The sequence below is a fragment of the Lepisosteus oculatus genome, chromosome 12 (assembly GCF_040954835.1).
Source record: "Lepisosteus oculatus isolate fLepOcu1 chromosome 12, fLepOcu1.hap2, whole genome shotgun sequence".
NCBI classification, from domain to species: domain Eukaryota; kingdom Metazoa; phylum Chordata; class Actinopteri; order Semionotiformes; family Lepisosteidae; genus Lepisosteus; species Lepisosteus oculatus.
The window spans coordinates 13,008,630-13,021,540 of record NC_090707.1 but is presented as its reverse complement, the minus strand read 5'-3'; the positions used below and the strand labels follow the sequence as shown (position 1 = coordinate 13,021,540).

Here is a 12,911-nt window from a genome sequence, read left to right as displayed (position 1 = left end):
ATTATTACCCTTCAATTGACTACTACTGCCTTTTCGTAGCAGTCTTTATGAGTATTTCTTTTATATACTCTTACCACACCTGAAATTGAAGCCTTTCTTTCATTATTGTAACGATAAAACCAGGCTTTTTTATTTGAAAGTATATGTTCAGGGACGAACTAAAATTAAATTTAGTTGTTGCAGAACAGTAGTTTGTTTTTATAGCCATATCAACATTTAAGGACTTTCAAGAGTAGAAGGAAAATTGACAAATATTGGTTTTCGTTTGCTAGTCTTAGATTAATACTATTAAATTTTCTAGTATGGTAAATATTGTCTCCCAGACTGTTTGAACATGGTAATGAGCGCTGAATCCCTACCAATAGTGACGTTCAGATTATTTTACAGTCTATATGCTTCTTGTAGAATATTGATTCACAAAGAGTATCCAATTAGATGTATTTTTTTTTATTGTAATAGCAAGGATGAGTTTAACTATTTAATTTCCAAATGACCTGAAGTTCAGCGATCAGTTCTTCTGTTCTTAGGATTTACAGAATCTTAAAAATGCTGCCTTTAGTTTGTTGAATTTAGACCCCCTTGCTTTTATCAGCCGTCTGTTTTTTTCTGCACATTAGCTGGTTGGGATCTGAGGAACAGTTTTTAGGAGCCAATATGTGATAACAGAGCTTTAGCTTACATATTTGCACATGTACATTCTGTACATCACAGGAAAGAGACAAAGGAGAAATCAGTTGCCTTCATCTCTTTGCATATTTTTATGAATTGTCCAGTTGGACAATGCACTTATTTTTTAGGTTTACATATCCAGTGTGTAAATCACAACCATTTTCTCCTTTTTCACGAATACTCCAGTATTGTAATGTATAAAATTGACACTCATTGGGCTTAGTCAAATATATTTAAAGCAACAGCATGATAACAGATTGTAGCCAGAGACTCTAAGCATAATATAGTATCTGCAAAGAGATTCAAGGTTCAAACAGTTTGTGAACTTCACCTATATAGCAGATATTTAGAAAAGTGAAATTGCACTTTTTTTTTTTGAAGAGCTCATAGTGTAAAACTATTCTAATTCACCTGCCGATGGCAAATATGGGTACCCTACGATACCTGTCCCTTCAACAGATTCCTTTTACAAGACTGGTGAGGTTATGTGACCCTTTCATAATGGTTTCTTTGGAATATGATGTAAGAGATTTGTTAAAATGCCTGAAAATATATTTTTGTAGATCTCCTTTATTCTTTGATAAGTTTATGTGAGTATAAAAACAATAATTGTGAAATGTACATGCTAGCTAGAAGGATAATGTATAGTAAAGGAAAAACATCAATGATGGGGTGGTATGGTAAAAAATTTGATTACTCTGTGTCCCCTTTGAAAAGCCTAAAACCTTTTGAGTTTTTCTGCCTTTTCTAATCTGTTTTCCTTATGCTGATACCCAATTCTGTGGCATTCCTTTATTGAAACTTTTCCACATTTTAAGAAAACTGTCAATCCTTGTATATCAATGTTTTGCAGAGCAAAAGATAGCCTTTTATCTTAACGAATTTGTGTAGAGAGGATCATGTGATGATAATGAGGAGGAACCCAATGATAAGTCAATTAAATTTGATTGGTGAATGTGATGAATTAGCTTCTGCAACACTTCCTATTAGCTGATCATGTATAGTTTGCATTGCATTGTTGTGATAAGGTTTTTGATGATTTGAATTAAAGATCGGTAAATGACAGGGATGTTTTTTTTTCTTAAATTAAAATGTATTTATAACATGGTGGTTATAATAGAAAACATTTCAGGAGGCTTTGAGTAAACTGTTGATGCTCACAACATACATCTACAGTAACACCTGATGGGGTGAAGGACCTGCACAGCAATGTACATGGCGGTAGAGCTGTCAACTGCGAGAAGGCGAGAAATATAGAGGAAAATGTCATAGTTTACCTAACTCTTGTTTAGGATGTAATTATTTTCAAGACACCCTCACCTCCTTGTAATGGTTTAAATGAGGTTATTTTATCTGAAATCTCTCTTCCTGTTTCTGTGGTGTGATAACCGAAAAAAAACTTTCTGAGCAACTAATTATTGTTATTCTGTTTGTAGAGGAAATCAGGAAGTGCTATACTGGCAGATAGTACCAGAAACTGCTAAGTATTATTTTCTTTAAAATAATTATAACTCTTGTGATCTTAAATAAAAAACAGTCCTGCGACTAAGATTGGCGTTTCCAGGGAAATAAGCCACGAGGGTGTACCAAATTATAATTTGTCTGGAAATTGAGTATCGAATAGACCTAACATATATTGAGCTTTGAAAAAAGCAAGTTAGAAGTGTTGTTTTAAAGCTGAAAAGATAAACATGAATAAATCATGATTTTTAAGGTTTCAAATAATGTTAAAATGTCCTTTCGTCTTTGTTACAGAGCGATTTAGGCAAGAGAAGGGCAATGTAGTAAATCGGGATCCAACAGTGAGCATACTGACATTTTGTGCTCTACCAGAACAAAATTGCTAAATTTTTAGAACCCAATTATTTAGTAAGTCGTCCAAGACCAGTTCCAAAAGTTGGAAAATGGCTACTTTAATCATTGCCACTTGATTCTGTTGTGAACTTTGTTCTGTAGAGATCCTGAATAAAAATGAATTAAACAAAGTAGTATAATCATGTCAGATGGTCTATACTTACCCGTATATTTGAACTTTCAGGCTTTGTCGTGCTTTGTTTTGAATGAAAATGTAAGTTAAATGCAACTAAATTCCTAGGAATATAATGTAGGAAAATGTCCATCCATGTGGAATGGAATTTACAGTAGCTTTCCAGCAGAGTGCAAGACAGAAAATGTTTTGAAAATTTAAATCAGAAGAAAGGAGGCTATCTTTTCTTATTTTCTTCTCCACCAACAGAAAAATCTGTAATCGTCAAGCTGTGGTATTGCTGGTTACCATTGTCAGGTGCAGCTGTCTGGTTATAGTCTTCAACAGACACACAAAGATTTTTTGTGAGGTTAAATTTGATTTACTGAGAACATCTGTCTTTGGCAGGTGTGCAAAACCTGAAGGCACTAGCTGGGGTACCTTTTCTCAGTGTGAGATTGTATATAGCAATCAGACTGGGATATATTTCAGAGCAGAACGAATACCCTCAAGAGGTTCTTCCACAGGTCAGCCGTCTGGACTTTGAAATGCAATATTATCTCTTGGTAGATGTGTACAGCTCTTGTATTAGTTTAGGATTCTTAGAGAGCACGAGTATCAGCTGCCAAGTCAGCATCAGTTTTAGCATCAGAAGAGGAATCAAACTGTCCCCAATGTTGCTATATCTGTCCGTAGAGAAACAGAATAGTTCTGTTATAACTGCTCATCAGTCTTTCAGCTATTTCTTTCAGGTTTGTGCTGACATTTCAGGTTAGTGCGCACATTTTATTGGTCCTTTAATTGAAGGAAGTGCTGAAAATGAACACAAAAATCAAGCTGGTTCTACAGTTGCAGCAGTTTCACAATCCAAACCACAACGGGCCTGTTAACTCTTGCACAAATACTGGGAATGAAAAAAAGACTTAATATGTATGATTGCAGTTTCCTATTTTTGTTAAGGATAACGGCAAAGTAATGTGCGCACACACACATTACAGCACCCAGGTGCTCTAAGATAATTGTTAATTTACGATTTATGATTTTGAATTTTATTTTAGTCTTCCACCTTAACAACATGTTAGAAAATGTATGTGTGGAACCCAGCATGTTCTGTGCTTTCTAAACAGCTCATTTCTGTTTCTTTTGATCCAAAATATGTGCTATGTCACAGTACAAATCCCCAGGAGGCTTTTTCCCTAGTCAAAATTTAAGGTGTTTTGGATCTGCTAACTGATTTAAAAAGCATATTTCAGATGCAGAAATGTGTTATATAATCTGCAAGCCTCTGGTTACTGTTTTTGTAATGAAAAATGTGTCAAGTCTCCTTGTCAATACAGCTTTTAAGCGTAGGGAAGTCTTCTAAATGTAGAATCCTTTGTCAGCTGCTACAAAGTTTTAGGGGCTTAAAAATATTAGTTTGTGAATCATGCTGAACCCCTTGCCATTTTCTTGTTGAACAGTCTGTTTGCCTGTGGAAGGTGCTGTATCTTGAAGTTGAAACCATGTTCATGGGTTTTAAATTGTCATTTATGTGTAGCCTGGGGCTAGCTGGGGGCGAACCTGGAATCTGGATTTAAGCGTCTCTCGTTCAAGTAGAAATTAGGCCAAATGTGAGAACATGGATGTCTTTTCCGAAAAGTAGAGTACAAATTGTTTCATTGTGTGGCTTTTGGCCACAGAGATCACGAGGGCACACATTATTTCACATATTGAAACAGTGGAAGAAGTTTTGTTCATTTCAAAAACAGACCTGGTGTAGTGCATTTGGGATTTGAGCTAGAGGAGTTTTCTTCATAATCAGTGATTATGTGTGCTATAGTATAGGATTGCAGAATGCAAGTATTTAAAACATATCTGAATTAAATTCCCAAATTTAAAACTGAAATGTAAAATGTTTTCAAAGCATATATTTAAGTAATCCCAAGGCCTGCTTTAAAAAGGAGAATTGTGTGGAAGTTCAGTTGCAGAAATGTGCAGGATATGAAGTTTAGCTGCTTGATCTATTCCTTCTTAAGGTACAGTAATTTTATACAAATTAGTACGAGGCAATGAAGCTTAAAACATTTGCTGATTAATGTGTGTTATAAATTCCACTCTAATTGGTTAGCATGGAAACGTAAGAGAGCTATATTTGTCACTTCACCCTTTTCCTTTTATAAAAGGCTAAATGTAATGAACTTTAGAATGAGTTTACACTGGGTTGCGTTTTAACAGAAATGATAATTGTGATGTTTATTCTTCTCAGTTTCATATAATAAAAGCCAAATTCCAAATTATTGTAGATACAAGGATCTCTCTATAGAGTATAGAGTCTAAAGTGCATTACTTCGTTATAAATACAAATTTCTCATACTGATTAAATCCATTTTAGTTTAAGGCTATTGAGGTTTGCTGAAGCATAATAGGTCACCCTTTTTCATTTTAATGCCCATATTTCTACATTGAATTTATATTTTTTGTCAGTCTCAAACAGCTATATTTTTTCTAAACAAAAAAAAAACAAGACCAACATAACCTGTAAAATACTTTTCCATAAAGTATTGTTAGGGTGTGATATAATTTACAGTCTTTAAGAATGTAGTTTTCTCGAAAACATAATATGAACTCTGTGAGTGTACTGTAAATGTAATATTAGGGTTTCATAAAGTAAACTGACCATGTGCTCTGGTGTCACCTTGGAAGGAAGAGTCTATGATTTTATTACTAAATGATTTAAGGCCAATAGGTCTATGATTGTGTATTTCTGGCACATACACTTTTATTTATAGATGTGATAGACTTTAAAATTGTATCTTAAATAAGGAGATTTACTAGATAATTTAACTACCACTTTGTTGGATGAAAAGCTGATAAGCTTAGAATAAAGTCAAAGCAACTCAGCCAATATATGCAGTAGTACATTTAGTACATTAGGGAATAAAATTGACATGTAGGGTTACAACTGTTATGATTGTAGCAGTACATAATGTTTCCAGGTTTTCTCCTAATTATTTATCCATATGACCTATAAAAGTTATTTAAACAAACATTTTGTAGCATTGGCAAGACCTAAAAGTGAGGTATCTCCATAACCTTACAATTTACAATCAAGTGTATCAATTCAGACCACAGTGCCTTAAACATCCCTGTGTTTGTCTTAGTTAGATTTTAGTTTGATTTCTATCAATTTTAGTGAAGGGCATTCGTAGCTTAGTTTTATATTCTTAATGTTTTCTTTTAAGGTACGTTTTCTTGACAGAAAACCAGTCTTTTGCTTTTACTAATAATCTCTTCACTAGGTACTGTATTCTGTTAGAGATATTTGGCAGTATGTTTTTTGGCGTGTTGCATCTTTTAACTAGTGAGTTTATGACTGTCTCATCCATTGGCATGTACTGTCATTTACATCTGGATAAAACACATTGCCTGTCAATTCATAGAGTGAGACAGCATTCTGTTCCTAAAAGGAATATAACTCTGTGTGGGCTATGAGGAGTAACATGTGTATAGCAACATATGTACAATGAAGAAGACAGATGTTGAAATATTAGCTACCTTAGTTTGGTATCACTGCCCATTTAATGAATGATTTAAATCATAATTTAAGTAACTCATAAAACTCCTGTTTTATGTCTGTACTGTCCTGGTTGACAATTCTCATTTTTTATTATTAGCAGCCAACCTTTTTATCCTACCCTTTTAACCTGTTTTACATATACTCTATTGCATGACTAAATCCATGCTTAACCCACAGATTGCATAGTGCCTAACTCTAGATGAACTGTAACATATTTAAAAATGACTTATGCATTGGTCTTGTACTGTCTTTCAGAATATATTGTCACTTGTATATTTGAAGCATTTATACATTAAACTTTCTCAACATCGTTGGAGTTTGTTTTAATTTCTGTATATTGAAGCTAGCTGTACCTTTTGCGGTTAAATCCTTGATCGTAACCTGTCTTTCAGCTTTCAGTTGGTTGTTTTTCTTCCGTGAGGGGTGTTTGTCGTTTCTGCAGATCATTCATGTTTCCATATCTAATCCATACAAACAGTTTCAACTGTTACTGTACTAACCGGAAACATGATTGAGTACTTCTCCATATTGACTTGTTGCCAAACTGTCTTAGTGTAGTTTTGACTGCATTGTCTGTACTGATACAGGTCAGGCAGTTAATTTCAGTTAACACCATTTTTAAATTCTTTTGGTATTTCTTCCAAATTAATCTGTTTAGGCCAGAATTTGAGTTATAGGAGCGTTGCTTTCATAACAATTTCTGTACTGGCTATTTGCTGTGCAGTTAATGTTCGATATGGTTTTGTCATATTTTATTAGTCTGTGTTTGGTACTTAAGGGGGGAATATGCTGTACAACTGTTACTTGTGTGACTCAGTGAACAATGCATAAAAATGTACTCGTAGGTTTTGTTTAACCACTGGAAGCAGTAGCCAGTTAAACCTGAGACACCGTGTAGTGTCATGCGACACTGAGTTAACTCGCTGTTTCATGACAACTGATAAAATGGCTTTGCTCTACACGGAAATGATCACATTTCAGATTCCTTAAAAAGAACTAAATATTTTAATTTGTCATCCTTGAGCAAACGCAAGGTTTAAAGGTCACGTTTGTGAAGATAGGTGAACTTCACATGGTGTTTATTGGTGCTTCGCCTTTGCTTTGACTTTTCAAAATCGGCTGCTATACAGGTACAGTACAATGTTCAGTTTTCAGTTCAACGTAGCCTCATAAACATGTAGCCACATACTGTACCTGTATGTAAGAATTACATTAAACAAATGAGAGAAATAGCTCACATTAGGTAATTAGGAATGCTGTGAAATTATTTTAAGTCATTGTCCAAAATGACAAAAATAAATGCATGAGAATATTTTGAAAAAAATGATTGCATTTGAAAAGATATTAACATGGTAGGGCCTATATCCAAATATATTTTCTGTCAGGCATGGTCTATTTGTCTCTTTAAATGAATTACAGATTTAGAAATATCATGAAATATCAAATAAGGATTTTATTTTCTTTAAAAATATACATAATATAGGCACCTCAAGGTTTCAAGTTACTGTATTTTGAAAATTAAATTAGTTTTATTATATGACATAAGTTGAGACATTATGCTTGCAAAGCCTTTTTTCCCCAAAAATTAATCAGGTTTAATCAATATTTCAAACACCCTTTTCTTTGTTTTTATGCCCTGATATGTGGTAAGGTTTAGTTAGACTGTATATTTTAACTCAGTGCTCAATAAAATGAAGATAAAAGGCCTTTTCTTTTAATTAGTGTGTTTTATAATGATATACCTGTGTTGACCACAGTATAGAGAACTACTGTAAGTGCAAAAACCCATATGAAGCCACTTTTTATTTTAAAATGCAAGTCATTGCATCACGGTGGCTCAAGCCCTTATTTATTATTTGCAATGTGTGATCTGATTGCAATATATTTTAGGTTCTTTCATTTCTAAAATATATATTTTATTGGTCAACAATTAAGAACATAGGAAATGTTACTGTAATATCTCAATTGTAGTCACTGGTTTTATGTATATTCTGAATTAGTAGTTATCAGTAATTTATGTATAAAACCTTTTTTGCAAAGGTTTTAACTGATGTAAGTTACATTGTACTTCATCTCTTGAAATGTTTTTATTTTTTCTTGTGAAAATTCTAGAATGTGCTGTCACGTTTCAGTTCCATAACCACCTCATGGCAAATAACCTTTTCAATCCCCTCCAATCTGGCTTCCGTCAACTTCACAGCACAGAACCTGCCCTGGTCAAAGTCACTAACGATCTCCGATAGCTTCTGGTTCTCTTTCTATACTCCTACTTCTTGATCTCAGTGCTGCTTTTGACATTGTTGACCATGGCATCTTACTTTCTCGTCTTGGGACTGTGTTTGGAGTTTCTGAAACTGCTCTCAAATGGTTCAAGTCTTACCTCACTGATCGCTGTCACTTTGTCTCTCTTAATGGGTATAGGTCTGATATATGTCGTGTTAAATCTGGTGTTCCTCAGGGCTCAATACTGGGCCCCTTGCTCTTCAGCATTTACATGTTTCCACTTGGTCAACTTTTAAGATCACATGGCCTCAGCTATTATTTCTATGCTGATGATACTCAAATATACATCCATACCAAACCTTACACTGATGTGGCTGTCTCTATTCTATCTAATTGCATCTCTGATATAAAAACTTGAATGACTCAAAATTTCCTTAATCTTAACTGTAACAAGATGAAGTCATGCTTATTGGAACCTATCAGAACAGATAGGTAAATGGTACAGGTATCTGTAAATGGTTCTGTACTTGAGCTCCAGTCTAAATTGAAAAACCTTGGGGTGATATTTGATTCAGGTTTAACTTTCGGCCCACATGTCAGCATATTGTCAAAACATCTTTTTTTCACCTCAGAAATATCGCTAGACTACGCCCTATGTTATCACTTATTGTGGCTGAAATGCTAATCAACACATTTGTGTTTTCCCAAATTGACTACTGTAATGCTCTACTCGCTGGGGTGGGGTATCCACTTTGAACAAGCTGCAGTATGTCCAAAATTCTTGTGCCAGAATCCTAACCAGGTCTATTGCGAATGATCACATTACTCCTTTCCTGGAGTCCTTGCACTGGCTTCCTGTCAAATTCTGTGTGGCTCTGCATGGCTTGGCACCTCAGTACCTGTCTGAACTATTATCGCCCTACTCCCCATCTCGCAACCTTTGCTCTACTAATTCTGGTCTCCTAACTGTCCCCCAAAGCCCATCTACATTGTATGAGTGACAGGGCCTTCTCCTGTTATGCCCCCAAGCTCTGGAACTCTCCACAAGGATATCAGAGAGTCACCTTCTCCAAACCCCTTCAAATCCAGACTCAAAACCTTCTTCTTTAGAAGACCCTTTACTTAACTGGTTCCATTCTTTGCCCCTCTGCTCCTACTTTACTTAGTACCACTATCCACGGTCTCCTCTGTATATTGTAATTGTGTTTTATCCTGTGTATTCTTTTTATTTATTTTTGTTGTCATTCTGTAAAGCGCTTTGAGAAGCCACCCTTAAAGGCGCTATATATAATAGTTTATTATTATTTTTATTTCTATCTGGAATAAAATTATAATCTCTGAAATTGACATATGAACTATTTATGATCCATTGTCAAGGCTACTCTTTTGAGTTTTTTATTGGTTTACTGTGTTGGATGAGAAGGTCATCATGGTTGTGTTTACCTTGATCCAGGCTCAATTCAGCTACTTCAGCATTTGACAATGTTAAAAAAAGGAAGAACGAAAAAGTAGGTCAGAGGTATTCTACAGTCCTCCTGCAACGTATATCCCTTATAATGAATTGTATTGTTCATCTGTAAGGCAACATTTTCGTTAAAATAGGGATTTTCTACCTGTTGTATAGCACTTGCCTTTTGGTATCGAGTGACTTGTAACGTAGGGAGACTGGCTATATACTAATTTGACTCTAAGTTAGCCACATGTTAAACCTGTCCCATCCTTGACCTAAGAACCTCTGTATGGCAGACCTTGCCCTGTTACACATAAAACACATGTTCCTCTTGGTGATCATACAGCAGGGAATCTGTGCCCCAGGGACTTGTTTTTGAAATCCTCGAAAAAAGAAGTGGGAGGCATTAAATGAATTTTACAGCTTTGTGTGCCAACATTGAGACCTATAAATTCCTACAGGAGTGATTTCAAGACAACAGACCGCAAACCCTCACATTTGAAAGCTTTCAAACATAAAAGAACCCAGGCTTGCATTTCAATGTCTGATCAGTAAAGTGGGTGGTGCTCTGTATGGCCCATTCAAGCAACAGAGAAGCCAGCACAGATGACTTAAAGAGTGATGACACCAGATTCTTAAAATTGTTAGAAGAAAATACAGCAAAAATGAAAAACAAATTCCTGCTAGTACCATAAATGGTATGATAGATAGCCGATCATGCACTATCACAGTTCCAAATATGATGAAGATGTCTGTATCAGCTACATAAAGGTGTCTTCTCTTTACCAGATAGCTAAACAGCATTTAATGAGGTACTAGTAGATGGAAGTTGCTGCCATGTGCATTTATTGGAAAATTAAGATAGCCTTGAGCTCTATACATTCTTGAAGCAGTGTAAAATGAAGGATAACCTTTACAGATGCAGACTAGTCTGATGTTTAATGTGTAAACACTGTCTCTTAAAAGGTGACTGAACTGGATTAGAATTCTAGTGATGCCTTTTGCTTACTTGTAAAAACCTTAGAAAACAAAAAACCTCCCTCAAGATCACACAATAGTGTAGTTTCTCAGTTTTTACTATAGGACTGATTTTGACTTGCAAGGAAGGAAGTCTTGCTACCATCTTTTCATATTTGGCTGTTTCACAAATTGTGCAATCCTGATGTGGCTAGATGACTTTAAGTGCATTTGATGTACAGTACAAGTACTGTAAGTTACTAGTTACCAGAGTTTTTTAACTATTATAGCAACCAAAAATGTCGCCACTGAGAACTGTTATTTTCTGTGCTTATTTTATTTTAGTTGCAGGTATTGGAACAGGCTATTTCAAATTGTTAGACAATTTGAAATAGTTTTACTTTTGTCTTTTGCTTTTTAACCAGATATAAGGAGAATTGCATCACAATGATTTGTTTCACATTTAATTTTGCTTGGAAATATAACAGTAGATGGCAGTGAAAAAGGAAATGTTTAGCATTACAACTAATCTTTATTCATCTTAGCAAAATAAATCTTAGTGGAGGTGCTGTGAAATTTGACGTGCTTCTTCCCAATAAGAATTTGCAGTGTTGCGTTTTCTTGAGGCAAATCATGTATGCATTTTCAAGCATTTCAGAGGACAACTGAGTATTAAGCAGAGCGTATGGAAGCCTTTAGAAACTGTCATTGTTCCTGGTTGAAAGCAATAGCCGTTTGCCTTTTGTCTTGCTTTTCACATGCATGTCATCAGCATTATGCATATTACGAGTGAAAAAGGCTTCCAATCAGCCTACCGCTCTAGGTTGCTTGATAGGAGATGGGTGTTTCTTTAAAGAATTCAAGTGTCAGAAAAGAAAGATGCAGACATTTTTTGGTTTTCATTTATGCCATGTAAAATTTTGACAAAGACTCCTGATAGAAAAACAGATCTGAGATGTGAAACCCACACTTAAGCCCATGTTGTCAATCAACCTGCAAATTGATTTGAAAGGAGCGTGATAAGTAATGTTATTATTTAAACTTCAGAGAATAGCCTATTTACCAAATGAGCAAGATGGCCTTTTCTCATGTGTAACTTTTCTTATGTTCTTCATATTCAAGATTGAAAGCTTGTCGATCTAGTATTTATAGTAATTTTTAAAATGAATACAATCCCATTTGCTGTATCTATGCAACTACCATTTATCCATCTCTCTATAATGTAGACTGCTCCTAGTTTGCATTGTTATTACAGATGTCATTCTTTTTAATGCATTTATTCTACTTTGCCATTTCATTTTTTGACTTGTTTATTGGACCAACATCTTTGATGTGTAATAATATAGTTGTCTGTAGTGGATTTGTGGGGTTAGTAATACTGGAAACAGACGATTTAGTCACTTGTAGGAAAAAAAAACCCATACATTATTTATACTTACTACATATAGCAATATGGTGTTAACATTGATGTTAATTTGAATAGTTCTTTCCTAATGTTTTGTTATCAACAGCAGATAATCTTAGTGATGGAGCCTGAGGGGAAAAAAACAGTTGAGCAAATGATTTAGAAGTAAACAAGAGGAAAAAGATTAAATTTGTGTAATGTACAGTAATAACAAAATATAATTATCTCTAACAAGCACTGGCATGCTATTCCGCCTCTTCCTTGCATTTTGAGACTGCATATTAACTAGGAAATGCACCGTCCATATAAACATGCTCTCCTGTATAATGGAATTTTCTAAATATATCTAGTTTAACGTAGATTTGAATTTTCTGACTGCTGTAATGAATAAGAAATGGACTTGGGATCCAGCTGGAAAACGGCAAATTCTTCAGTAGCTATTTTCTGTCAGACGTGAAGATGAATAATAGGAAATTTTTACAAACTGAAAAGAGAAAATGCTTGGGTACTTATTTATACTGACCAGTTTGTCACGCCTCAGATTCTCCTCGTAATTGTTACATTGGCTGAGAAAAAGGAAAGAGGCCGCGACGTCCTTTAATCATTGTCAGGAAAAATGAAAAAAAAATGTTTTCCTTTAGCTCTAGATATCGCATCAACAGTAATGGGGAAAAGATGTGAGGAA

General features: G+C 34.8%; 1 protein-coding gene across 18 annotated transcripts in view; it reads left to right on the top strand.

Moving 5' to 3' along the window:
• baz2ba (bromodomain adjacent to zinc finger domain, 2Ba) overlaps positions 1 to 12,911 on the top strand; it is a 79,997-nt gene that overhangs the window by 24,797 nt on the left and 42,289 nt on the right. The gene's annotated exons all lie outside the window — the stretch shown is intronic.